Here is a 27,335-nt window from a genome sequence, read left to right as displayed (position 1 = left end):
AGTACACTTGCCTCCCCAGGTCCTGACCTTCCGAAATCACCTCCACCATACCGTTCCATCGCCCCAGGGCCTTCCCTACCCATCGAGGAATCACCATCTAGCTGCCCCGCTTCATCAGCCCTGGGTACTCCCATCAGCAGCAGCGGTACTCCTCGTTACCGCAACCACGGGTGACGTCACAAACTGTCCCTTGCAAATATTTCCCCCCTTTTATTCGAGTGGCCGCTGAGCCCCGGGTCCGGGGACCCTCGAGCCACAGCAAAACCCCCGGATCCGAGCAGTCTGACTGCTGCAGGGGCAGCAGCACCCCCGCTTAGTGCTGCGTACCGCCTAGCACAGTGTGTACCTCTATCGTTCTGTGTGTACCGCCCAGTGCTGTGTGTATTCCCAGTGCTGTGTACCCCCCAGTGCTGTGTACCCCTAGTACTGTGTAATCCCCAGTGCTGTGTACCCCCTAGTACAGTGTGTACCCCTAGCACTGTGTACCCCCCAGTGCTGTGCGTACCCCTAGTACTGTGTACCCCCCAGTGCTGTGTACCCCCTAGTACAATCTGTACCCCCTAGTACTGTGTGTACCCCCCAGTGCTGTGTACCACCTCAGTGCTGTGTAACCCCCCACTGCTATCCGTGCCCCCCTAGTGCTGTCTGTACCCCCTTTGGTGATGTCTATGCTCCCCAGTGCTGTCCGTACCACCTAATGCTATCCATGCTGCCACCAGTGCGGTCCGTGCCCCCTCATGCTGTCCATGCTCCCCAGTGCTGTGTGCCACCCCTCAGTACTGTGTACCTCCCAGTGCACTGTACTTGCCACTGCTGTCTGTACCCGCCCACTGCTGTCTATGCCCCCCAGTGCAGTCCGTGCCCCCCTGGTGATGTCTATGGTCCCCCAGTCCTGTCTGTATCTCCCTAGTGATGCCACCTAGTGGTCTCTGTGCTGCCACCTAATGCTCTCTGTGCTGCCACCTAGTTCTCTCCGTGCAGACACCTAGTGCTGCCACCTAGTACTGTCCGTGCTACCACCTAGTGCTGGCCATGCTGCCACCTAGTGCTCTCTGTGCTGCCTCCTAGTGTTGTCCGTGCTGCCTTCTAGTGCTGTCCGTGCTGCCTCCTGGCGCTGTCCGTGCTGCCTCCTAGTGCTGTCCATGCTGCCTCCTAGTCCTGTCCGTGCTGCCTCCTAGTACGGTCTGTGCTGCCTCCTAGTGCTGTCTGTCCTTGCCCGTGGGCTCTTGCCTGTCATTGCACAAAGTAGGTATGAAGGATGAAGCTGAGCGCACCACTCCATCCTTCCTCATTTTCTCTCTCTGCCTGTGCTTGACGTCTCAGTGGAACAGATCGCTGGGTGCTGCTGAGCTGAGACTACAAAGCGCAGGACACTAACCAGAGCAGTGAGGGAATGAGGAGAAGTGAGGACAGAGCAGCAGGGGAACAAGGAGAGGCGAGGACAGAGCAGCGGTGAAACGAGGAGAGTTGAGGACTTGTTTATTTTTTTTTAATCAGTGAGTACATGGTGATCAGAGGCCTACAGATATGCCTTAAATGGTATGGGGGCTGCATAATACAATATGAAAGACACCTTACACGTAGTCTATTGGGGTGCATTATAATACAATGAGGCCTATGGGGTGCATTAAATGGTATGGGAGCTGCATAATATAATATGAAGTATTATGGGGGTGTACTATAAAGAAATGGAGGACTATGGGGGTGCATTAAATGGTATGGGGCCTGCATAATATAATATGGAGGACTATGTGGCTGCATTATAAAACATGGAGGACTATGGAGCTGCATTATAATATATGAATGTATATTGGTGAGCATTAAACAATATGTGGGCTGCATAATACAATATGAAGGACTATGGGGCTGCATTATAATATATGAAGGGTTATGCAGGACCCATTATACTATATGGAAGGCTATGTGGGGGCCATTATAGTATTTGGAGGCCAATATAGTATTTGGAGAGCTATAAATGAGGGGGACAAAGATAAAAGCATAGGATGGGAAATATTTGTGCTGAGGGAAAGAGGTTTTTTCCCTCAGCACCCAGCTTTCCCATGCTCTGCTATACATTTTTCCCTCAGCACCTAGCTTTCCCATACTCTGATATCATAGGAAAACTGGGTGTTGAGGGAAAGATGTATAGCAGAGCATGGGAAAGCTGCATGCTGAGGACAAGATGTATAGCAGAGCACGGGGAAGGTGCGTGCTGAGGAGAAGATGGATAGCAGAACATAGGAAAGCTGGGTGTTCATAGAAAAAGGGATTTCAGATCATGGGAAACATGAGTGCTGACTGAAAGAGCCAAGTGTCAGTGACACTATCCTGTACCCTAAGTGTCAGCGTAGTTATCCTGTACCCCGAGTGTCAGAGTCATTAACTCATACCCCGAGTGCCAGTGTATAGTTGGGAAGGTCCAAACTCTGCATCGGGGCCCATCAAACTCTAGTTGTGCCCCTGGTACCTACGATAAAAATGACAGACTTCTCCATTCTTTATAGATGGGATAACTTGCAAAATCAGCAGTGTATCAAATACTTATTTTCCCCACTGTATGAGGCATATACAGTTAGGTCCAGAAATATTTGGACAGTGACACAAGTTTTGTTATTTTAGCTGTTTACAAAAACATGTTCAGAAATACAATTATATATATATATAATATGGGATGAAAGTGCACACTCCCAGCTGCAATATGAGAGTTTTCACATCCAAATCGGAGAAAGGGTTTAGGAATCATAGCTCTGTAATGCATAGCCTCCTCTTTTTCAAGGGACCAAAAGTAATTGGACAAGGGACTCTAAGGGCTGCAATTAACTCTGAAGGCGTCTCCCTCGTTAACCTGTAATCAATGAAGTAGTTAAAAGGTCTGGGGTTGATTACAGGTGTGTGGTTTTGCATTTGGAAGCTGTTACTGTGACCAGACAACATGCGGTCTAAGGAACTCTCAACTGAGGTGAAGCAGAACATCCTGAGGCTTAAAAAAAAGAAAAAATCCATCAGAGAGATAGCAGACATGCTTGGAGTAGCAAAATCAACAGTCTGGTACATTCTGAGAAAAAAGGAATTGACTGGTGAGCTTGGGAACTCAAAAAGGCCTGGGCGTCCACAGATGACAACAGTGGTGGATGATCGCCGCATACTTTCTTTGGTGAAGAAGAACCCGTTCACAACATCAACTGAAGTCCAGAACACTCTCAGTGAAGTAGGTGTATCTGTCTCTAAGTCAACAGTAAAGAGAAGACTCCATGAAAGTAAATACAAAGGGTTCACATCTAGATGCAAACCATTCATCAATTCCAAAAATAGACAGGCCAGAGTTAAATTTGCTGAAAAACACCTCCTGAAGCCAGCTCAGTTCTGGAAAAGTATTCTATGGACAGATGAGACAAAGATCAACCTGTACCAGAATGATGGGAAGAAAAAAGTTTGGAGAAGAAAGGGAACGGCACATGATCCAAGGCACACCACATCCTCTGTAAAACATGGTGGAGGCAACGTGATGGCATGGGCATGCATGGCTTTCAATGGCACTGGGTCACTTGTGTTTATTGATGACATAACAGCAGACAAGAGTAGCCGGATGAATTCTGAAGTGTACCGGGATATACTTTCAGCCCAGATTCAGCCAAATGCCGCAAAGTTGATCGGACGGCGCTTCATAGTACAGATGGACAATGACCCCAAGCATACAGCCAAAGCTACCCAGGAGTTCATGAGTGCAAAAAAGTGGAACATTCTGCAATGGCCAAGTCAATCACCAGATCTTAACCCAATTGAGCATGCATTTCACTTGCTCAAATCCAGACTTAAGACGGAAAGACCCACAAACAAGCAAGACCTGAAGGCTGCGGCTGTAAAGGCCTGGCAAAGCATTAAGAAGGAGGAAACCCAGCGTTTGGTGATGTCCATGGGTTCCAGACTTAAGGCAGTGATTGCCTCCAAAGGATTCGCAACAAAATATTGAAAATAAAAATATTTTGTTTGGGTTTGGTTTATTTGTCCAATTACTTTTGACCTCCTAAAATGTGGAGTGTTTGTAAAGAAATGTGTACAATTCCTACAATTTCTATCAGATATTTTATTTCAAACCTTCAAATTAAACGTTACAATCTGCACTTGAATTCTGTTGTAGAGGTTTCATTTCAAATCCAATGTGGTGGCATGCAGAGCCCAACTCGCGAAAATTGTGTCACTGTCCAAATATTTCTGGACCTAACTGTATGAGGTTATTTAGCTTGAGCCAGAAAACCCGTGGGTGGTCCGGACATCCTGGTTCTTTCTTAGACCATGAATATTGGATGTGTGAAGCTGGGTCTAAAGATGTCGATTTCTTTTCCCTAATGATTTATTTAATCACTTTCACCAGTACAATCTCCTAATCTTAGTTTAAATACATCAACTGAATGTTTAACCCATTTTTCATCTTCCGGACACAAATTCCAATTTTGCTTCATTACAATTTCAGAAGGTTGAACCTCCAGGAAGAAAAGATCACAGGAATTATATTACTTTTATTACAGCAGATCAAATTAATTATGTATTTTGATACATTTCTCATTAGGTTTGATATTGTGTATTAGAAATGTTTATTTGTTAATGATGAAGAAAAACGGCTTCTGTTTCCGAACCTCTTTGTCACAATTAGTAAAGCGGCGTTGACCAGAATATAAATCTTCCGTAATGGAAAGCTCCTCTGTTCCTTCCCAGCAGCAGGGAGACGGTGTTATTTTATTCAGGAGCATTGTTGCTTAGTGAAATATATTTTTGTGCACTTGTCAAACTACAAACAAGTCACCAAAGGCCCAAAGAACTAATAATACAATTAATTTAATTACTGACATTAGAAATACAAAGAAGGAGAAAAAAAAATGAAGAGCATCGCTGGAAGAAAAACAACATGCGGGATGAAAATACGGCGTCTAACTCAAGATAATGATCATACACATCAAAAAAGAAATAAATACAGATTCAGATAGAAAAAAAGTTTTTTTTAGTAAAAGCACAATGCCCTTATTGAAAGCAGCCAAAGTCTGCAATGTCCTTTTCTCTGGTCCCCAGGCAGATTCTCATGGACCATAGTGCTTTAGGACTGAGGCCACATTTTATCGGCCACTGGCCCTTTAATTTCCCCTTACACTGTGAGCACACACATGTAATGAAGGATTACATACTTTGTAGGTGGAGTTAGAGCGCTGTGCGCTTCCATCCCACCAATGAAGACAGTAGGCCCAACATCTCCTATGTGATATATGTGCTGCATCCCCGATGTCTCCTCTATAATGAATATGCCACAGCCCCGGTGTCTCTTATGTGATATATATGTTGCACCCCCAATGTGTCCTATGTAATGAATATGCCACAGCCCCAGTGTCTTCTATATAATGAATATGCTGCAGCCTCTGTATCTCCTATGTGATGTATATGTTGCATCCTCGATGTCTCCTATGTAATGAATATGCCGCAGCCCCAGTGTCTCCTATGTAATGAATATGCAGCAGCTTCTGTGTCTCCTTTGTGATGTATATGTTGCATCCCCGATGTCTCCTATGTAATGTATTTGTTACAGCCCAAGTATCCCAAATGTGATATATATGCTGCAGCCCCGTGTCTCCTATGTGATGTGTAAGCTGCAGAACCAGTGTTGGTTCTATGTAATTAATACAGCACGAGCATCTCTAATGTAATGAATATGCTACATCCTCAGCATCTCCTATGTGATGTACTGTAATCCCACCCCACCACTGATTGGCAGCTTTCTGTCTATGCACAATATACACAGAAAGCTACCAATCAGTGGTGAGGTTATACAGAGCTCAGTATTCAGAGAATTGGTAGATTTGCAGCAGATAAATTAGTGATTTTATCAAAACTACAGCAAACAGCGCAGTAAGTGCCACATCTCTGGAATCTGCCCCTACATTATGCTGCTCTCCCATGGTAACCTGCTGACAAATTCCCTTAAAATGACACTTAATGAATTTGGAACTTCATATAAACCAAGTTCCCAGGTCCAGATGATTTATACCCTAGAGTCCTGAAAGATATAGCTGAGGAAATAATAGTACCACTTGTGTGCTCCCATGCGGCTTCAGGTGCCATAGGGTACTGCACCTCCCAGGGGTGCAGTATCTATCTCGGATATGGATGAGGTCATCACCGGTAAACTACCACCACACATCCAACACACCACTCGGGAGCTCTGTCACTGGGACTGGGCCAGGGTAGGTGCCAAGGGTGGCCATCATGAGGTATGGGACCTCTTGTCCACTAGTTCAGCAACCCGGGAGGCAGGGCAACTGAGGGGAAGTGAAGAGCCATCTCACACAGCGGTTAGTTAGCTCCAGGCGCAGCAAGTGCCAGGTCAGACTCAGGAGGAGACATCACAAGACTGAATAGAAAGGGGCCCATGGTCCGGAGCTGGAGGCTCAACCAGGGTTTTTAGGAAGAAGGGGGATCCCAGGGTTCGCGGGGAGTACAGCAGGCACCCGTGACCTGTTCCACAGCCCAGGAGCTGGGGTGCAGGGAAGACCACTAGAAATGACACATAGAAGAAAACAAGGAGGCCTTGACCTCTGAACTATCTGGGGTCGGCTGGAGCCCATCACAGCGGGACATGGCACTCCAAAGGTGGTGTGACTTCAGTGAGTAAAGAACTTGAACTGCACCCTCTGTGTCGTCCCATCATCGCCGGCGCCTCCATCATCGCGCCCCTGCGCCATAGGCGACTACTACTCCCACCATCCTCCCTGGGGCCTAGCTCTGCCCGTGGAAAGCTGCAACACCCGAGCTACGTCACCATCTTCCCCAGTGAAGAGACTTCCCGCTGCGGTGGCTAATAACTGGCTGCATAAAACAGTCGGTGTCACGAATAACTACTCCCATCCCCTTTTTTATTGACACCGTCGGGGTCACGAAGCCAGGCCAGGCTGCTGTGACATCCCAAACCGACACCGGCCCAGTGACGAGTAAACCCCGAGACCCCGTGGGCACGCGACTTGCAATAATCTTCAATAAGTCATGGGAAACAGGAGAGGTCCCTCTAGATCAGACCTGGGCAAGGGGCGGCCCACGGGCCACATCCGGCCCGCCTACTCTCTGTGACCGCCCGCCCGTCTTCAGCCAGTGCAGTGGAGCCGGGCTGCAGCATGCCGGGCAGGGAGAGATCCTGCAGGTCCGCACAGTCAGTGCAAACACCGGAACGCAGGAATCTCTCCTCTGTTCCCTGCCGGCACTTTGTCAGTGACACACGTGCGTTCTCTGATGTTATCAGTACTGCGCTGCGTGTGTCATTTCAAAAGTTCCCGCCCGGCAGAAGGAGCAGCACAGCGGGGGCCTGAAGAGAAGCAGCGTCGGGGGCCCGTACAAGAGAAGGAGCAGCTCAGCGGGGGGCCTGTACGGAGGTGCCTGAGAACGGGGACGATAAGAAGGGAGAGGTAAATAGTGACTAATAAGCTGAGGAGGGGACAATGGGGGAGGGGAGGATTGGTGACTAATACTGGGGGTGTAGTGGTGTAGTTTTACAGGTGTAGTATATGGTGTTGTGTATATAGTGGTGTAGTATATAGTGGTGTAGTACATGGGGTCAGGGGCGTAACGACTGCGGTCGCAGAGGTCGCCACTGCGATCGGGCCAGCAGGGTTATAGGGGCCCGGGAGCCGCTCTGCAGAGCCGGCTGCCGGGCCCCTATGTGTAGTGCCGCTGTGTAGTGGCCGACAATGCGACCGCCAGGGGGCCGGCCTGTGAGTCAGGGGAGCCCAGTGTCAGCAGAGGGGCCCCTGACCTGGAGAGGCCACCAGCCGTTTGTGACCTACAGCAGACGGAATACTCCATCCTGCAGGACCTGCGATGATGTCACGCCCATGTGACTGTGTGGGAGGAGACACAGGATGCCGGGCAGAAAGCAGTAGAAGATACTGAATCCTGAAGGAGATTTGGACACATGACTGGTAATAAGAAAAGAGGGGACATGAGGGGGAAGAGGGCTGCAGGGTGAGTGGCATGTGAGGGCTGCAGACTGACAGAAGGATGTGAAGGGGTGCAGAGTGTTTGAGAGGGGTAAGTTGGGGTACAGGCAGGGTGAGATATGTGGGGCAGGGGGTGTGTGATATGGGGGGGTGCAGGCTGTATGGGGAGCAGGGTGTGTGACATATGCGGGTATAGTGTGTGTGATATGGGGGTGCAGGCTGTATGGGGAGCAGGGTGTGTGACATATGGGGGTGTAGTGTGTGTGTGATATGGGGGTGCAGGCTGTATGGGGAGCAGGGTGTGTGACATATGGGGGTGCAGTGTGTGTGATATGGGGGTGCAGGCTGTATGGGGAGCAGGGTGTGTGACATATAGGGGTGCAGTGTGTGTGATATGGGGGTGCAAGCTGTATGGGGAGCAGGGTGTGTGACATATGGGGGTGTAGTGTGTGTGATATGGGGGTGCAGGCTGTATGGGGAGCAGGGTGTGTGACATATGGGGGTGTAGTGTGTATGATATGGGGGTGCAGGCTGTGTGACATATGGGGGTGTAGTATATTACAGGTGTACTATATGGAGGTGTAGTATATTACAGGTGTGCTATATGGAGGTGTTGTATATAGTGGTGTAGTATATGGGGGTATAGTGATATAGTATATTACAGGTGTACTATATGGAGGTGTTGTATATAGTGGTGTAGTATATGGGGGTATAGTGATGTAGTATATTACAGGTGTACTATATGGAGGCGTAGTATATTACAGGTGTACTATATGGAGGTGTAGTATATTACAGGTGTGCTATATGGAGGTGTAGTATATTACAGATGTGCTATATGGAGGTGTTGTATATAGTGGAGTAGTATATGGGGGTATAGTGATGTAGTATATTACAGGTGTACTATATGGAGGCGTAGTATATTACAGGTGTACTATATGGAGGCGTAGTATATTACAGGTGTGCTATATGGAGGTGTAGTATATTACAGGTGTGCTATATGGAGGTGTAGTATATGGAGGTGTAGTATATTACAGGTGTGCTATATGGAGGTGTAGTATATTACAGGTGTAGTATATGGAGGTGTTGTATATTACAGGTGTGCTATATGGAGGTGTAGTATATTACAGGTGTGCTATATGGAGGTGTAGTATATCACAGGTGTGCTATATGGAGGTGTTGTATATAGTGGTGTAGTATATGGGGGTATAGTGATGTAGTATATTACAGGTGTACTATATGGAGGTGTAGTATATTACAGGTGTGCTATATGGAGGTGTAGTATATTACAGGTGTACTATATGGAGGTGTAGTATATTACAGGTGTGCTATATGGAGGTGTAGTATATTACAGGTGTGTTATATGGAGGTGTAGTATATTACAGGTGTGCTATATGGAGGTGTATATAGTGGTGTAGTATATGGGGGTATAGTGATGTAGTATATTACAGGTGTGTTATATGGAGGTGTAGTATATTACAGGTGTGCTATATGGAGGTGTATATAGTGGTGTAGTATATGGCGGTATAGTGATGTAGTATATTACAGGTGTGTTATATGGAGGTGTAGTATATTACAGGTGTGCTATATGGAGGTGTATATAGTGGTGTAGTATATGGGGGTATAGTGATGTAGTATATTACAGGTGTGCTATATGGAGATGTAGTATATTACAGGTGTAGTATATAGGGATGTAGTGATGTAGTATATTACAGGTGTACTATATGGAGGTGTAGTATATTACAGGTGTGCTATATGAGGGTGTACTATATTACAGGTGTAGTATATGGGGTGTAGTGATGTAGTATATCACAGGTGTATTATATAGTGGTGTAGTATAATACAGGTGTAGTATATGGGGGTGTAGTATAATACAGGTGTATATGGGAGTGTAGTATAATACAGGTGTATATAGGGGTGTAGTGATGTAGTTTATTACAGGTGTAGTATATGGAGGGGGTGTAGTAATGTAGTATATTGGGTAGAACGGAGTTAATTATATAAGTCCGGCCCTCTAAACCAATCCCAATTTCTCATGCGGCCCCATGGGAAAATTAATTGCCCACCCCTGCTCTAGATTGAAAAAGGGCAAATGTGGTTCCTATCTACAATAAGGGGGAAAAGGAGGATCCAGGGAATTACAGGCCAGTAAGCCTGACCTCTATTGCAGGAAAAATCTTCGAGCAAATTGTCAAAGATCATTTACTTAGGTACCTGGATGGGAAGGCATTAATCAACCAAAGCCAGCACGGCTTTATAACCAATAAATCTTGTCAGACCAACCTGATTTCCTTCTACAACAGGTCACTGAATGGTTGGACCGGGGAATGCTGTGGATGTAGTATACCTTGAATTCAGTAAGGCATTTGATAAAGTGTCACATGAACTCCTCATTGAAAAAATGATGAAGTATGGGAAAAAAATCAGCTAGATGGATTCACAACTGGCCTAATGATCAGGCGCAACGAGATATATTAAATGGATACACGTCAACCTGGAGGAAAGTCAAAAGCGGGGGCCGCAATTCTCTGTCCTGGGGCCAGTTCTGTTTAATATCTTTATAAATGATCTGGATAATGGAATTGTTGAGAAACTCATAAAATTTGCATATAATACTAAGATAGGAGGAATAGCCAACACTAGACAGGAAAGCGAGCGGATTCAGAAGGATCTAGACTCAATGGGCTGAGGAGAACAGAATAGTTTTTAACAGGGACAAATTCCTACAGGGGCAAAGTCCTACAGGGGCAAAGTCCTACATCTGGGGAAAAGAAATGTAAAAGCATATGTAGTATGGGAGGAAAAGAACTAGGTGATAGCACCAGGGAAAAGGACTTGGGCATAATGGTAGATCCCAGATTCAACATGAGCCAACATAGTGGGGCTGCAGCTAAAAAGGTTAACAAAATTCTGGAATGTATCAAGACAAGCATTGAATCTAGATCAAGAGAGGTCATTATTCCCCTATAATCTGCTCTGGTCAGACCCCACCTGGAATACTGTGTATAGTTCTGGGCGCCCCAATTCAAGAAAGACATCGATATATTGGAGCAAATCCAGAGAAGAGCAACCAAGATGGTGGAAGGTCTGCAAACCATGTCCTATGAAGACCAAATAAAAGAACTAGGGATGTTTAGTTTGAAAAAGAGAAGGGTGAGAGGAGCCTTAATAGTGGTCTACAAATATCTGAAAGGAGGTCACATTGCAGAGGGAGCTGCCCTATTCTCATTAGCACAAGGAAATACAAGAAGCAATGGGATGAAACTAAAAGGAAGGAAATTTAGATTAGATATTAGGAAAAACTTTCTGACAGTGAGGGGAGTCAGGGAGTGGAATAGGCTACCGCCGGAGGAGGAGAGCTCAATATCAATTGAAATCTTCAAGCACAAACTGGATAAACATATAGCTGGGATGATTTAGGAAAACCTGCACTCGCAGGGGGTTGCACCCGATGGCTCTTGAGTTCCCTTCCAACTCTACCATTCTATGATTCTATAACTAGCATGCAGGGGTTGGAGTATATTTCTTGCGAAATTTACAGCAATAGAGTGGCATCAAGTTTTATGAATTAGGTGGATTAGCCATGACTCATCAATACACCGCTCATTTTTACGAAGTTGGCTGAGACTAGTGGGAAAAGTGCAAAAACACTTCCATGAATTGGAGCCTGACTATGAAGCTAGCAATGATTAGTTCACTGACAAGTGATATGTGACGCCCTGGACTATCCAGGTCGTGCCAGGTAGACACAACAACACTACACACCCCCTTCCCAGTTAGGTAACAGCAGTCAAACTAAAAGCATTGTCACCACCCTCCAGGTTTGATTTCCACACCAGGGGGGTAGAGCCAGGCGGTTGGCTCCACCCACCGAGGAGTTCACAGCCCTGGAGGCGGGAGAACAGAGAGGAGTTGAAGTCTAGCTCAGGCTCTGGAAGGAGTCAAGTTCAAGTCCAGAAGCAGACCTGTGCTCAGGCCTGCCAAAGACTACTCCGGTGGCTGGGTTGGAGCCCAGTCACCATTGGCAAGGAGGCAGACGGTAGTGGCCACCTGCAGGAGAGCGGGAATATGACCGGTGGAACCGTAAGTGACCGGGACAGGGTAGTGGCCCGCCGGAACCGAACCGGGGAGCCAACTGGATACCGGAACACCAGGCAGGGTACTCAGACCCCGAACTAGGCTAGAAGCCACCAGCATAGTCAAATTAACTGATTGCGGTCTAGACCTCAGGGGTTCATTCCCACCTAAGTCCCAATTGAAGGCACCAGCCAACCATTCCGGATAAGTGCCACCGCCAAGGGCTAGAGATCCAAAGGGCCAGCGTCTGCAGGCAAACGGGCTCCTACGGCAGATACACGTCGGGGAGCGGTCTACCGGTGCTTAGGCACAGGAGTCAAAATTCACATACAGAGGTGCAGGAGAAAGGCGGACATTACCAACCTAATCTGGGAGAAGCTGCAGCCAACTGCGGGCCCCGTTCATCACTCCGTTTGGTTTGGTTTGGTTTACCAGTGACTCCAGTGTCTTGTGTCAGAGTGAGTACACAAGTGCCATCCGGCACCGCGCCGCACTGCACCACAACACAACCCCCTGCACCCGGGCCCCGGCCCACCGGACCCCGGGACCAACATCCCCTACCCACGGAGGGGTCAACACCTAGCTGTGCTACTACACCGCTCCCGGGGGCCCCCACACCTTCACCGCAGCGGTGGTGTCTACAATCACCACAACCCATGGGGGGTGTCACGAACTATCACTTCAAATCCAAACACCCCAAATCTCCGCGTGTAGCGCCAACTCCCTTGCAGAGCGACGTGACCCCCGGGTCCGTGAGAGGCTCAAGCCACTACCCGCAGTACGAGCACAGATCTGAGTGGCTCGGCGGTCGCAGCCGAGCCCGAGGTGCGGTACAGATACAGAGACCCTTCTAGAGTATTAATAGCCATTACAATAGCACTGAATTATCTCACCACAATGGACACTTGTATATTGGCAGATTCCACTGTATATGACTTAGATGTGGCCAGGACATCACATACACAACACGGAACGAGAATCCACAAATGGGGACAGAACTGGGTCTTGGCTGAAAAATCTCAACATGCTCTGAGTGATATTCCAATGAGAAGACATGGTAAGTGTAGAAAACATTCACCTTAGTGTTTCCGCCTGTAGTACATCACGTAACAGTGTAAATGATGATTCACTCTGCAGTACTGCTCTTATGTATTATTTACCCTAATGGGTTACGTATGGAGGAGAGGGCCAATAGCTTTATAGTTTAATGTGCTTTCATACACTTTCCTTCATATCTAAAATGGTGTCAAATTGTAATGGAGGACTGCAACATTTTATTTTTATTTTCCCTTCTATTTCCCCTTTCTATTAAGCGACCCCCAGGGTCACAGAACCGGGCAACGGCCACCCGTGACATGTCCCTGACTCGCCCTCCCCAGGGCCTTAGGTTACTCGGTGTCGGGCCGGACTAGTCCGGGGTAGTCAGCGGTGGCGGGGACCCTGGTGGAGTCAATTAATGTGGCGATATTGGGGAGGTGATGATGGGAGTTGTAGTTTATTTAAATTCGTGACGCCACCTGTGTAATTGTGTAGCTAGGAAACCGCAGCTGCTGGAAGGGACCTCTGGGGCAGCTGAGGTGGTTCTTGCTCTCCACAGGTGGAGCGGGTACCCCGGGGCAACCTTTGGTAAAGTCTATTGTGTTTGCTGATGAGGTGCAGGATAAAGCAGACGACACTGGTTTGCAGTTAAGATGTTTACTCACTGTTAAGTTTCAATACTGCAGCTGATCGGTTACCCACGGTATTCCAGAATCCGCCGTTAGGGGCCTCCGGCGATCCCGGATAGTTCAAGGATCAGTACCGGTGCACCCCTCAATGTGTCCTGTCTGGCTGTCTCCCTAGCGCCGAACTGCACTAGGTCGTCCTGTGCCTCCGCCACCGGGCCTGTCCAAAGGGTGGCTGACCTAAGTCTCCTAATGCTGCCCCTTGCAGGTGATCTGTGGCAGGCTGTGACCTCGGGTGCCTACAGCAATCTCCCGGACCGTCGGTTTTGCTAAAAGTAATGTCTTTCTTCTTTCAGCCTAGGGACCGTCCCTGTGTTGCAGCCGGATCCCTCCACCCGGTATTCTAGTGGAACAGGTCCATGGGACGTTCGTACTTCCGTGGCACCCTGGGATCCCTTCTATCGGTGTCACCTGGGCCTAGCAAGACCCCAGGATCTCCACCAGGAACCTCCTTCTACTAAAGTCTTTCTGTCCGCTGTCCTTGCCTGACAGCCCACCACTCCACACTCCTCGACTCCTTCTGACTGACTCTCGTCTCTCTCACTGACTGAACTTGAACTTCAACTTACTGGTTTCCCTCCCTACTCCCTAACTCCTCCTACACCCTTCCCTGGTAGGCTCCACCCCCTCATGGACCAGTGAATGGGACTTAAGGACCCATAACCAGGTATACTGGTCACTACTCTCAGCATTAATGGAGTGCCTGCCATAAACCCTGACCCGGTGTGTGACCTACCAATTGGTGTGTGCAGGTTTTGTCTGTGAACCAGTAGATGACCCCATTCTTACCTGGGATGGGATACCACACCTTTGGCTGAGGTGCAGTACCTCTGTGGCGATGGAAGCCTCAGGGGCGCCACATCCCCGTGATTCAAGGCCTGGGACGAAGTACCCCAAGGCCCTGGGGTGCGTCACCTTTATGATATGATAATGAGCGAGGGGAATGGTCCCAAAGGCTTTATATCCCCCAACTAATCGGCTTTCTTAACATGTTAGCACACCCACAGGGACGTACTAATATGCTTTTCAATGCAGCATCACAAGCGGTGCCGTGCGTACCTGTGTTTGGTGTGACCGCACTTCTGAATGCCGGGCACTTCCGGTCATGCGCAGTATGAAGCCGGGTGTACGCGTCCCGGCTTCAGAGAGGTGTAGTGCACATGACCGGAAGTGCCGAGGCATTCAGAAACGCGGTCACAGCGAACAGAGGTATGAACGGCACCGCTGGTGACACTGCATCGAATAGCATGTTAGTACGCCCCTGTGGGGGAACTAACATGCTAAGAGAGTGGACTAGTCGGGAGATATAATACCCTTGGGACTAGTCCCTGTGCTCATTAGCATACGATATAAGATCTTTAGAAATACTTTTTCTAAAGATCTCTTTATCTATGCTAGTGTATATGTGCTGCCCCTGTGCCAGCAGCCACTGCTACTCAGATCTGGATCTACGGTACGGCTCAAGGGGTTCTCCGGACCCGGGGGGTCGCGTGGACACTCCGAATAAAGGGGGACGTATTTATACGGGGTTGTTTGCAAAATGTCTGTGACACCACCCACGGTGTGTGGTGATATGTAGTACCACCGCTGCAGTTGTGGAACTCCCAGGGTGATGGTCTGGCAGCTGGATGTTAACCCCCCCGTGGGTAGGGGCGGATGCCCCGGGGCCCAGTGTTTCTCTGCTGAGGAGGGTGATTGCAGGGGCCGGCGCACCCGGCCAGGCCGGGGATGTTACTCACGGTCAAATAATGCACACAATTCTTGTGGTAAACCAAGGTGATGGTGGCCGGCTGCCGCAGACGGGTGTATCTGATCCCACACCCGGGCTGGTAGTCAAAGTCTCTCTCCTCTGCACTCAGTGTTTTGTAGGTAGGACTTCCCGGTTTGAAATGCGGGAGTCCACTCCCGGTCCTTTGGTTGGGAGCCGTGCCTGTCTGACGCTGACCCTTGGGATCTACGGGCTCTGGCGGTAGCCCTATCCCTCTCGGTGGGTGGTTGTCTACTTTTCGGGACTTAGGTTGGGACAGGACCTAAAATCCTGCCCTCAATTGGTTAATTAGCTAGGCCGTCGGTGCCGGTCCTGGCTTCAGGGTCCAAGTACTCCCTCTGTGCACACGGTTTCCGGGTCGGTTCTCCTGTGTCGGTACCGGCGGGCTCCAACCCTGTCCCGGTCCACCTCGGATCCACCTAGCTGTCTTCCCGTCTCCTGCAGACTCTGGCTACCGTCTGCCACCTAGCCAAGGTGTCAGGGCTCCGACCCTGGCACCTGTCAGCTTGGGACCTCCACTCAACTTGAACCTAAACTCAATCTGACTGTTTCCCCGCCCCGGGCTCTCCAGACCCCTAGGTGGCCATTCCCAACGCCTGGTCCCGCCCACTGGTGTGTCTCTCCTTCCCTGAGGGCGGTGACTAGGGTTTCAGGTTGGCTGTTTTAACCCTATGTGGGATTGGTGTTATACGGGGGCCTATATGTGTATCTACCTGGTTTTCCAGGGTGCTACAAATACAGGGACAGTTAGGCAGAGATTAGTAATATAAACCCAGAACTGCTCATTGCTCTGGGTGCATATTGCACCTGACAGGTTCCCTTTAAGTGAGTTCAGCTCCGTTTGAAAACTTGAGCTCTAGATGTTGTTTAAAACGGGCAACAAATCAGGTACAGTATTAAAATTGATATCCATTTTTTTTTCTCTTTTTTTTCATCCCGTAAATCTGTCACACTAACTCAGAAATAACAGCCATCATTAACGTCTTTAATGAATAATTAAATGTGCCTGTAATTCAGCCTCTTGCAATGAGACCTGCCCATAGGAAGGTCACACTTTGCTGGGTATTAATGTCTAAACCATAGAAAATCGCGTTAAGTTGATCACTCTGGTGAGCTTTGGGTATTGTCACGGCAAATCTGTACAAAGAAATGTAATTTATTATGCTGAATCCTAAAATCCGATTTGTGGCTCATTTTAAATACCAGCTTATTTATCATTGTAAAAAAAAAATCATAAATTCAAGTTATAGTTAAGGACACGGTTGTCTAATGGGGGGGTGGGGGGTGGATTACCTCTCCAAATACTACATCTGATTACACATTGTGCATGACAAATACTACAGTACTGGGAATATGCACACCTCCCAACATGTGAATACTAAATCATCAGATTTTTAAGTCTCGTCTCAAAAGTCACATAAACTTACACAGCTTAAAGGGCTTGTCCTGTTTCAGCAGATCTTCTGCCCACAGTCTCAGTTAGGTGTAAAAAAATAAACTATGCACTAATTGCTCTCCCTGGATCCAGCACTGAGCTTCTACCACTGCCTCAGTCTCTGGACTTTTGCTGCAGCGGTGACATCATATCGGCAGTGCTGCAGCCAATCACTAAACTTGGCAGCTCATGCAGTCCACATCGGCAGAGCCACTGAGCTCAGTGGTTTCCCGCAGCTCTGTCAATGGGACGTCACTGATGCTGCCAAAATACAAAGACCAGGGTAGTAGCAGAGACACAGTGCTGAATCCTGGGGGAGGCAAGGAGAACCCAGTTTGTATTTTTACACCCAACAGCCTACAGGCAGAATATTGCTGAAACAGTACAACTCTTTAAGACTAGACCAACCGGCAGAAAAGTTTCTCAGGGTATGCTCACTCAAGTAGTATCCCTTGTGGAATTTCCACTGCATGAAAACCACAGCAAAATCCTCAGCGGTACTCTGTCAGAATGTTATGCGCCATTATGGGGTTAATACTGGAGAACTATGTGGGTGATGTCATCACTACTGAAAGTTCATGGCAATACACCTGTAGTAATGGTGACCAATGTGATCATGTCACAAATACCCATGTTTATGTCACAGTGATCCCATTAGAGAACATTCCATAAAAGGTTCTGTAGCACCATGATCAGTGCCACTTATGACGTGCTGGGGACCTTGAGCTTGACTGCCCAACGAATGCCCACCTTGATGTATCTGTCGCGGGCGGGGAGGGGACGCTGCGCTCACCCACTGCTCGGGTCCAGCTGCTGCTCCGCTTGCTGCTCGGTGGTGGCTTGAGCGGTGGGCCGGATCCCGGGGACTCGAGCGGCACTCCTCGCCCGTGAGTGAAAAGGGGAATGGTTTTGGGGATTTATGGTCCGTGACGCCACCCACGGTTGTGGTGAGGTTGTGACACCACCGCTGCTCTGGACGGGGATCCCGGGAGCGATGACAGGGAGCAGCTTGGACGTTGTTTTTCCCCTCCGTGGGTAGGGGGGTTGGTTGTCCCGGGGCCCGGTGAGGGAGGGATGGCAGGCGGGTTACGGGGCCTGGTGAGGTGCAGGCTCGCGGGGGCAGCGCGGTGCCGCACGGCACAGTGGTACTCACTCAGCCAATGATGAATGCAAAGTCTCCGGTAAAACAAACGGCTGGATGGACGGGTCCCACAGACGGCTGCAGTTGTTCTTCTCCCGGTAGGTTGGCGGTGACTGCCTTTCCCTGCACCTGTGTTGTGTTCTCGGTTCTGGTGGCTTCCCACCGGTAACCCGCTCCCCAGCTTGGATGGATGCTGAGGGAGCCCCTTATGCCCACAGGCTCTGGCCCTGGGAACTGTAGCCTTGGCGGTGACTGTATTTCCCTTCACGGTTTGAGCTGTTGCCTTCAATCGGGTCTTGACTGCTGGGAAACCCCGGAGGTTCCCTTCGCTAACAGATTTGACCGGTTTTACGGCGACTCCTAGCCTGGTCGGGGTCCGTAAGCCCTGCCGAATGGTGCTGGCTTCTCTTTGCTTCCCGATCCGGTACCGGCGGGCCACCGCCCGTCCCCGGTCCTTACGGTTCACGTCAATCAGCCCCTCCTGCAGACGGTCACCACCGTCTGCCAACCTTGCTGTATGTGCCCAGGCCACGCACCCGGACACCGTCAGGCTGCTCCTCTACCACTTCACTCTTCACTCCTCAACTCATCTGACTTCTCCTTTTCCCGCTTCCAGGACTGTGAACTCCTCAGTGGGTGGGGCCAACCACCTGGCTCCACCCCCTGGTGTGGACATCAGCCCCTGGAGGGGCAACAAGAATTTTTGTTTGACCTAGATGTGCCTAGCCGGGGTGTGGGGTGTGTTGTTGCAGTACCTGTGACGTCTTGGCTTGTCCAGGGCGCCACATATCCCCTTCACTCAGGATTGCTCTTTAATATAACTATGCTGCCATCTTCTTCTACAGAGTTTCTACCTCAGGCCTGGAGCTGTAAGAAAGGAGACGTCCATCTAGAAAACAGGATCAGCCAAATTAAAAAGGTTTTCCGGTCTTCTTTAAAAAGTAGTAGAAGGAAACCATGCTTATTAAAGAAAAAGAAAAGGCATATTATATTATATACAATATATTTATCCCTTGAATCATCCATCTATTCTGATGGTCTCCACTGGACTGGTGAGGCCACTGTTTTCAGCAGAGACTGTTAGCGTGGCAGTGTTGAAGTGAAGGGTGCATTATAGGGGTAAGTATCGGAAAGCTGTAGATGCATCATACTATATAGGGGGAGCTGGGGGGGACATTATACAGTGTATATGTGACGCCCTGGACAAGCCAGGGGTCACAGGTAATTACACCACCACACCCTACACCCTGGATAGGCACATCTAAGCTAGACCCAAAAATCCTTGTTGCCTTCCTCCAGGGGCTGATGTTCACACCAGGGGGTGGGCCAGGCGGTTGGTCCCGCCCACCGAGGAGTTCACAGTCCTGGAGGCGGGAAAAGAGAGCAGATTAGTTTTGGATGTGAGAGTGTGAGGAGCAAAGTGGTAGTAGAGCAACTATCTGACAGTGTCCGGGTGTGTGCCCCGGACAGAGACAGCAAGGTTAGCAGACGGCGGTGACCGTCTGCAGGAGTGGCCTATCGGAGTTGCCGTAAGGACCGTGGACGGGCGGTGGCCCGGCGGTACCGGACCGGTACACAGGGAGAAGCCAGCACCATTGGCAGGGGCTTTTCGGACCCCGGCAAGGCTTGGAGTCGCCGTGAATTTGCCAAATCCGTCAGTGAAGGGGACCTCCTGGGTTTCCAAACAACTAAGTCCCGATTGAAAGCAACAGTCTGACCGAGTGAGAGGGACACTGCCACCACCAAGGCATCAGTTCCTCAGGGCCAGCGCCTACGGGCAAAAAGGGGGCTCCTCCGGCCCATATCCAAGCCGGGGAGCGGGTTACCGGTGGGAACCCATTGGAACCAGCAGTAGTACTTAGGTGCAGGGAAAGGACAGTCACCGTTAACCTACCAGGGGAAAGCATCAGCAGCCGTCCGTGGGACCCGTCTTTCCAGCCGTGTGTTTTACCGAAAACTGTGTCATCGTCTCAGGCTGAGTGAGTACCACTGTGCCGTGCGGCACAGCGCTGCCCCCGCGACCCTGCACCTCGCCAGGCCCCGCAACCCGCCTGCCATCACTCATCCTTACCCCATCACTGGGCCCCGGGACAACCAAACCCCCTACCCACGGAGGGGAGAACCAACAACTCAGCTGCTCCCTGTCACCGCTCCCGGGATCCCCGTCCAGAGCAGCGGTGGTGTCCACACAATCACCACAACCGTGGGTGGCGTCACGGACAATATCCCCAACACCAAACCACCCCTTTTCACTCACGGGCGAGGAGCGCCGCTCGAGTCCCCGGGATCCGGCCCATCGCTCAAGCCACCGAGCAGCAGCAGCCGCAGAGCAGCGGCAGCCAGACCCGAGCAGTGGGAGAGCGCAGCGTCCCCTCCTCCACCCGCGACATATAGGGGAGCTGTGGGGGCATCATACTGTGTATAGGGGAGCTGTGGAACTATTACACTGTGTATAGGAGAGCTGTAGATCTATTCCACTGTGTAAAGGGGAGCTGTGTGGACATTATACTGTGCGTAGGGGAGCTGTGAAACTATTATACTGTGTAAAGGGAAGCTGTGGGGACATTATACCGTGTAATGTTAAGTGGGCACTTACTGTTATGGGGTACTTATATACATAGAACATTTAAATATAAAGGCACCTATGACAGAATAGATAAGGTAGAATAGATAAGATGAGATCGAATAGATAAGATAAAATAGATAAGATTTTATTCATATATATATATATATACAGTGGCATGTAAAAGTTTGTGCACCCCTGGTCAAAATTAGTGTTATTGTGAACAGTTAAGCAAGTTGAAGATGAAATGATCTCTAAATGGCATAAAGTTAAAGATCACACATTTGCTTTGCATTTTAAGCAAAAAGAAAATGTATTTTCATCTTTTACATTTAAAAAATTACAAAAAGGAAAATGGGCCGATGCAAAAGTTTGGGCACCCTTGGAGATTTGTGTGCTCAGATACCTTTGACCAAGATTTCAGACCTTATTTAGCCTGTTAGGGTTATAGCTTGTTCACTATCATCATTAGGAAGTGCCAGGTGATGCAAATTTCATAGCTTTATAAAAACCAAGCCTTCTTTAACCTTGTGCCAAAAAAACAGCAGCCATGGCTTCTAAGCAGCTGCCTAGCACTCTGAAAATGAAAATGGTGGAGGCCCACAAAGCAGGAGAAAGATATAAGAAGATAGCAAAGTGTTTTCAAGTTGCCCTTTCCTCAGTTTGAAATGTAATTAAGAAATGTCAGTTACGAGGAAGAGTAGAGGTCAAGATAAGGTCTGGAAAACCAAGCAAAATTTCTGTGAGAGCTGCTCATAGGAAAAGCAAATCAGAACCCCAGATTGACTGCAAAAGACCTTCAGGAAGATTTAGCAGACTCTGGAGTTGTGGTACATTGTTCTACTGTTCAGAGACATCTGCACAAATATGGCCTTCATGGAAGAGTCATCAGAAGAAAACCTCTCCTGCATTTTTACCATACAAATCAGTGTTAGAAGTATGCAAAAGAACATCTAAAGAAGATGATATATTTTGGAAACAAGTCCTGTGAAGCGATGAGGTTAAAAATGAACTCTTTGGCCACAATGATTGATGTGGAGAAAAAAGGACACAGAATTTCAATAAAAGAGTATCTTATCAACCATTAACCATAGGGGTGGATCAATCATGTGGTGGGGTTCTGCTGCAGCCAGTGGCATGGAGAACATTTTACGGGTAGAAAAAAAATGGATTCAATGAAATTTCAACTAATTCTTGATGCAAACATAACGCTATATGTAAAAAAGCTAAAATTGAAAAGAGGATGGCTTCCACAAATGGATATTATCCTAAACACATGTGAAAATCCATAATAGACAACCTCAAAAGGTGCAAGCTGAAAGTTTTACAATGGCCCCTGATCTGAACATCATTGAAAATCTGTGGCTAAACCTCAAAAGAGCAGTGCATGCAAGACGAGGCAGGAATCTCACAGAACTGGAAGACTTTTCCAAGTAAGAATGGATGAAAATCTCTCAGATAAGAATTCAAACACTCTTGGTTGGCTACAAAAAGCATTTATAAGCTATGATACTTGCCAAAGGGGGTGTTACTAGGTACTAACTGTGTAGGGTGCCCAAACTTTTGAATTGACCCATTTTCCATTTTTGTTAATTTAAAAATGCAAAACATGAATATATATATATATATATATATATATATATATATATATATATATATATATATATGTGTGTATATATATATATATATATATATATATATATATATATATATATATTGTGAGGTAGCACGGTCGGCTGCGCAGCAGAAGACATGGGATCCAGGCATTAAGGTTCACAGCACACGGTTTTAATGTCCAAACAAAAGTCCACAACAAAATACATGTGCCTCTCCAGCAGAGAACTCAGGGAGTTGTGTTCACTCCCCCACACCCGGCACACCTGCCCTTGTTCCTGATTCTATTTAACCCTACCTTCAGCCTGTAGGGAAACAGCATTAACCCTAGAGTGGATTTACTTTCTATCATGGAGTGAGCACAACCGGGGTGAGACATACCGGCCGTCATAGATAACCCCGGTCACAGTCTCACATACCCCCCCCCTCAGTTCAAGCGTGCGGGGTTGAACTCCCGCCATTAAACACGGGCCGCGGGACAAGGCATCAGCGTTGCCCTGCAACCCACCGGCCCTATGTTCAACCGTAAACCGGAAGTTCTGCAGAGAAAGGAACCACCGGGTAACCCGGGCATTCCGTTCCTTGGCGGACCTCATCCAGACCAGTGGAGAGTGATCCGTCACCAAGCGAAACTGCCGTCCCAGCAGGTAATAGCGTAGGGACTCCAAGGCCCACTTGATCGCCAGGCACTCCTTCTCCACTACACTATAATTCCGCTCGGGAGGGGTGAGCTTCCTACTTAAGAAGGTGACGGGGTGTTCCTCCCCCTGAACCACCTGAGACAGCACTGCCCCCAGGCCGACCTCTGAGGCGTCAGTCTGTACTATGAACTCCTTCCGGAAATCAGGGTGTACAAGAATGGGCTGTCCGCACAGGACCTCCTTCAGGGCCCGGAAGGAGTCCTCGGCCTGCGGAGTCCAGCGCACCATGACGGACTTCTTGCCTTTGAGAAGGTCCGTCAAGGGGGCTGATAGTCCGGCAAAATCCTTTACAAACCTCCTGTAGTACCCCACGATACCCAGGAAGGCCCTAACCTGCTTCGTGGTCAGGGGTCTCGGCCACTTCTGGATCGCCTCAACCTTGTTAATTTGGGGCTTAATCACTCCTTGGCCTATCACGTAGCCCAAGTAGCGGGCTTCCGTGAGTCCCAACGCACATTTCTTGGGATTGGCTGTCAATCCGGCTGTTCGAAGCGCGTCCACCACCGCTTGTACCTGTTCCAAGTGGGTCTGCCAATCGGAGCTGTAAATAATGATGTCATCAAGGTACGCTGATGCATACGCCTGGTGGGGTTCCAGCACTAAGTCCATCAACCTCTGGAACGTGGCCGGAGCGCCATGTAACCCAAAAGGCAAGACAACATAGTGGAAGAGACCCTCCGGCGTAACAAAAGCGGTTTTCTCCTTGGCGGACTCCGTCAGTGGCACCTGCCAGTACCCCTTGGTCAGGTCGAGCGTGGTAAAATATCGCGCCTGTCCCAGCCTATCAATCAGCTCATCCACCCGGGGCATGGGGTAGAGATCGAACTTGGATATTTCGTTCAATCTCCTAAAGTCATTGCAGAACCTTAAGGAGCCATCGGGTTTTGGTATTAGGACAATCGGACTAGCCCATTCACTCCGGGATTTTTCGATGACCCCCAGGCGTAACATTGTCTTTACTTCCTCCGATATGGCTTGTCGTCGAGCCTCCGGTACCCGGTATGACTTCAGGCGTACCTTCAGGTGGGGCTCGGTGACAATATCATGTCGTATCAGACTGGTCCTACCGGGCAGCTCGGAGAAGACATCGGGGTTCTGCTGAACCAACCGTCTGGCCTCTCGCCTCTGAGTCTTGGTGAGGGCTTCTCCAATCCTTACTTCCGGTTCGTCCTCTCCGGAGGTCGCTGGAGCCAGAGGTGAACGACCCGAAGAGGAGGGAGATGGGGAAAAAACAGCCATCAGGCTTTCCCGTTCCTGCCAAGGTTTTAATAGGTTGACATGGTATATTTGTTCAGGTTTCCGCCTACCGGGCTGCAATACTTTATAGTTAACCACCCCGACTCTTTCCTTTATCTCGTAGGGGCCTTGCCACTGAGCCAGGAATTTACTCTCCGCCGTGGGAATTAATACCAACACCCGATCCCCGGGTTTAAAGGTCCGCACGGTGGCTTGTCTATTGTAGCGGCCGCTTTGCGCGGCCTGAGCCTCCTGTAAATGCTCCTTCACAATTGGCATGACCGCGCTTATGCGGTTCTGCATACCCAAAATGTGTTCAATCACACTTTTATGGGGGGTGGGCTCTTGCTCCCATGTTTCCTTTGCCAGGTCCAACAATCCCCGGGGATGTCGCCCGTATAACAATTCAAAAGGCGAAAACCCCGTGGATGCCTGTGGCACCTCACGGATGGCAAACATCAAATAGGGAAGCATCATATCCCAGTCTTTCCCGTCTTTTGAAATTACCCTTTTGAGCATGGTTTTCAGGGTTTTATTGAACCGCTCGACTAAACCGTCCGTTTGAGGATGATACACAGACGTACGCAACTGCTTGATCTGGAGTAGCCGGCATAGCTCTTTGGTCACTTTAGACATGAATGGGGTCCCCTGATCCGTAAGGATCTCCTTGGGCAACCCCACCCGGCAGAACACAGCAAACAACTCCCGAGCTATAAGCTTTGCTGCAGTATGTCTGAGAGGTATCGCCTCGGGATACCGGGTGGCATAGTCAACGATCACTAGGATGTGTTGGTGCCCTCGAGCGGACTTTACGAGGGGCCCCACCAGATCCATCCCTATCCGTTCAAAAGGGACTTCTATAATGGGTAACGGCACCAACGGACTGCGAAAATGGGTCAGGGGTGCGGTAAGCTGACACTCCGGGCAGGTTTCGCAGAACCGTTTTACCTCCCCAAAGACTCCGGGCCAATAGAACCTTTGCAATATTCGCTCCTGCGTTTTCTTGACCCCTAGGTGGCCACTCATCAGGTGTTTATGAGCCAAGTCGAGGACCCGCCGGCGATGCGGCTGGGGCACCACCAACTGCTCTACCCCCACGCCCCGTATTTCATCTACCCGGTAGAGTAAATCCTGCTTAAGAGCGAAATGGGGGTACCTTACCTGGGCACCGGGCAGCTGTGCCACCCCGTCAATTACTGTCACCCGACTCTGGGCATGTATTAATGTAGGGTCCTGGAGTTGGGCAGTCCCAAACGTATCCGGGGACACCTCCAACTCCGGGATGGGTTCGACCGTCTCGGCCTCTCCTGCCAATGCCTCTAGGGGCGACCTATCGGGTTCACATTCTGTCCCTATCATGGGGACCCCTACGGCAGGCGTCCCGGATTCAGGATTGTAGGGCTCAGGTCCCGGACTGACCAATATCTGAGGAGACTTAGGGGGTCCCTTCCATAAAGTCCAAAAATAGGGCAGATCCCTTCCTAGGATCACGTCATAGGGAAGAGTGTTAATGAGTCCCACCTCATGTTGCACCTGACCGCAAGGTGCTGTGATGGTGACAATCCCTGTGGGATAGTCTCGGCAGTCCCCATGTATGCAAACCACCCCCACGGTACGTCCTGTGGCCTTTACTTTAGCCCTCAAGGTGGATCGCACAAGGGTCACTAAGCTTCCGGAATCCAACAATCCTGTAACCGGACATCCATTCACCTGTATTTGGCACAAGTGGGGCTCCGTCTCTGGGGAGACCAGGTCAGCGGTACACACCACCTGAGCATACATTGAACCCCGCCGGGTCACCCCACAATCCATGGGCTCCGTGGTGAGTGGACACTGGGCTTCCATATGTCCCACCCGCTGGCACCGCCAACATCTAATGGAGACGGGAACCCCCTTCACGGGTTGTCGTTTAGGGTACAGAACCTTCCGGACCTCAGGAAGGGCGGCCGCGGCCTCAGACGGGACGGTAGGGGACTCCTGCACCGGTGTCAGCGGTGGGTCCTTGGCCCTAGGCTTGGAGGGGCCGGACCGACGGGCGGTACGCAAAGTCTCAGTGTCCCGTATCAAGTCCTGCGTAGCCACATGCCGCTCTACCAGGGACACTAATTGGTCCAGGGTACTCGGGTCACCCTGTCCTACCCACCGTTGAACGGTGACGGGTAAAGTGCGCACAAAACGATCCACTACTACCCTTTCCACCATCTGCGCCGTGCTCAGAGTGTCAGGCTGCAACGACTTTTTTACAAGATGCAATAAGTCATAGGCCTGGGAGCGTACGGGTTTAGCTTCCTCATAGAACCACTGATTTACCCGCTGAGCCCGTACATAGGTATTCACCCCCAACCGTGCCAGTATTTCGGCTTTCAGGGTCACATAGTCAATGGCGTCCTCGGTACAGAGGTCCAGGTACGCTTTTTGGGGTTCCCCCGTCAGATAGGGCGACAACACCTCAGCCCACTGGGGGGTCGGCAGCTTTTCCCGCTCGGCCACCTGCTCAAACACCGCCAGGAACGCTTCCACATCATCCCCCGGGGTCATCTTTTGTAATGCTTGTCTCACCGCTTTCCGGACGCTGCCGTCGTCACCAGGTCCCGGGGTTGTTGCTGCCGGTCCGGCACGGATCGACTTGGCCAGGAGAACCATCTGTTCTTGGTGCCTTTTTTCCTGCGCTTGTAAGGATTGCTGCTGACGTTCCAACGCCTGGAGCAGGTGTGCATTGGTTTGTTGCTGCTGTGCATTAGCCTCTTGTTGCTGTGCATTAGCTTGTTGTAGCTGTGCATTAGTCTGTTGCTGCTGCCTTAGTATGTCCTCCATGGCTTCGCCGGGTTTGGGCTGTAGTATAGCCGCTCGAATCCAGGACATGTGCTGCTGGGTCACCAGGGATGGATGCTACACCTCACCGGCTGTCATGCCCGCCGATTCTCCACCATATGTGAGGTAGCACGGTCGGCTGCGCAGCAGAAGACACGGGATCCAGGCATTAAGGTTCACAGCACACGGTTTTAATGTCCAAACAAAAGTCCACAACAAAATACATGTGCCTCTCCAGCAGAGAACTCAGGGAGTTGTGTTCACTCCCCCACACCCGGCACACCTGCCCTTGTTCCTG

This window comes from Anomaloglossus baeobatrachus, chromosome 2, assembly GCF_048569485.1.
Source record: "Anomaloglossus baeobatrachus isolate aAnoBae1 chromosome 2, aAnoBae1.hap1, whole genome shotgun sequence".
Taxonomy (NCBI): domain Eukaryota; kingdom Metazoa; phylum Chordata; class Amphibia; order Anura; family Aromobatidae; genus Anomaloglossus; species Anomaloglossus baeobatrachus.
Note: the sequence above shows the minus strand (reverse complement) of the source record.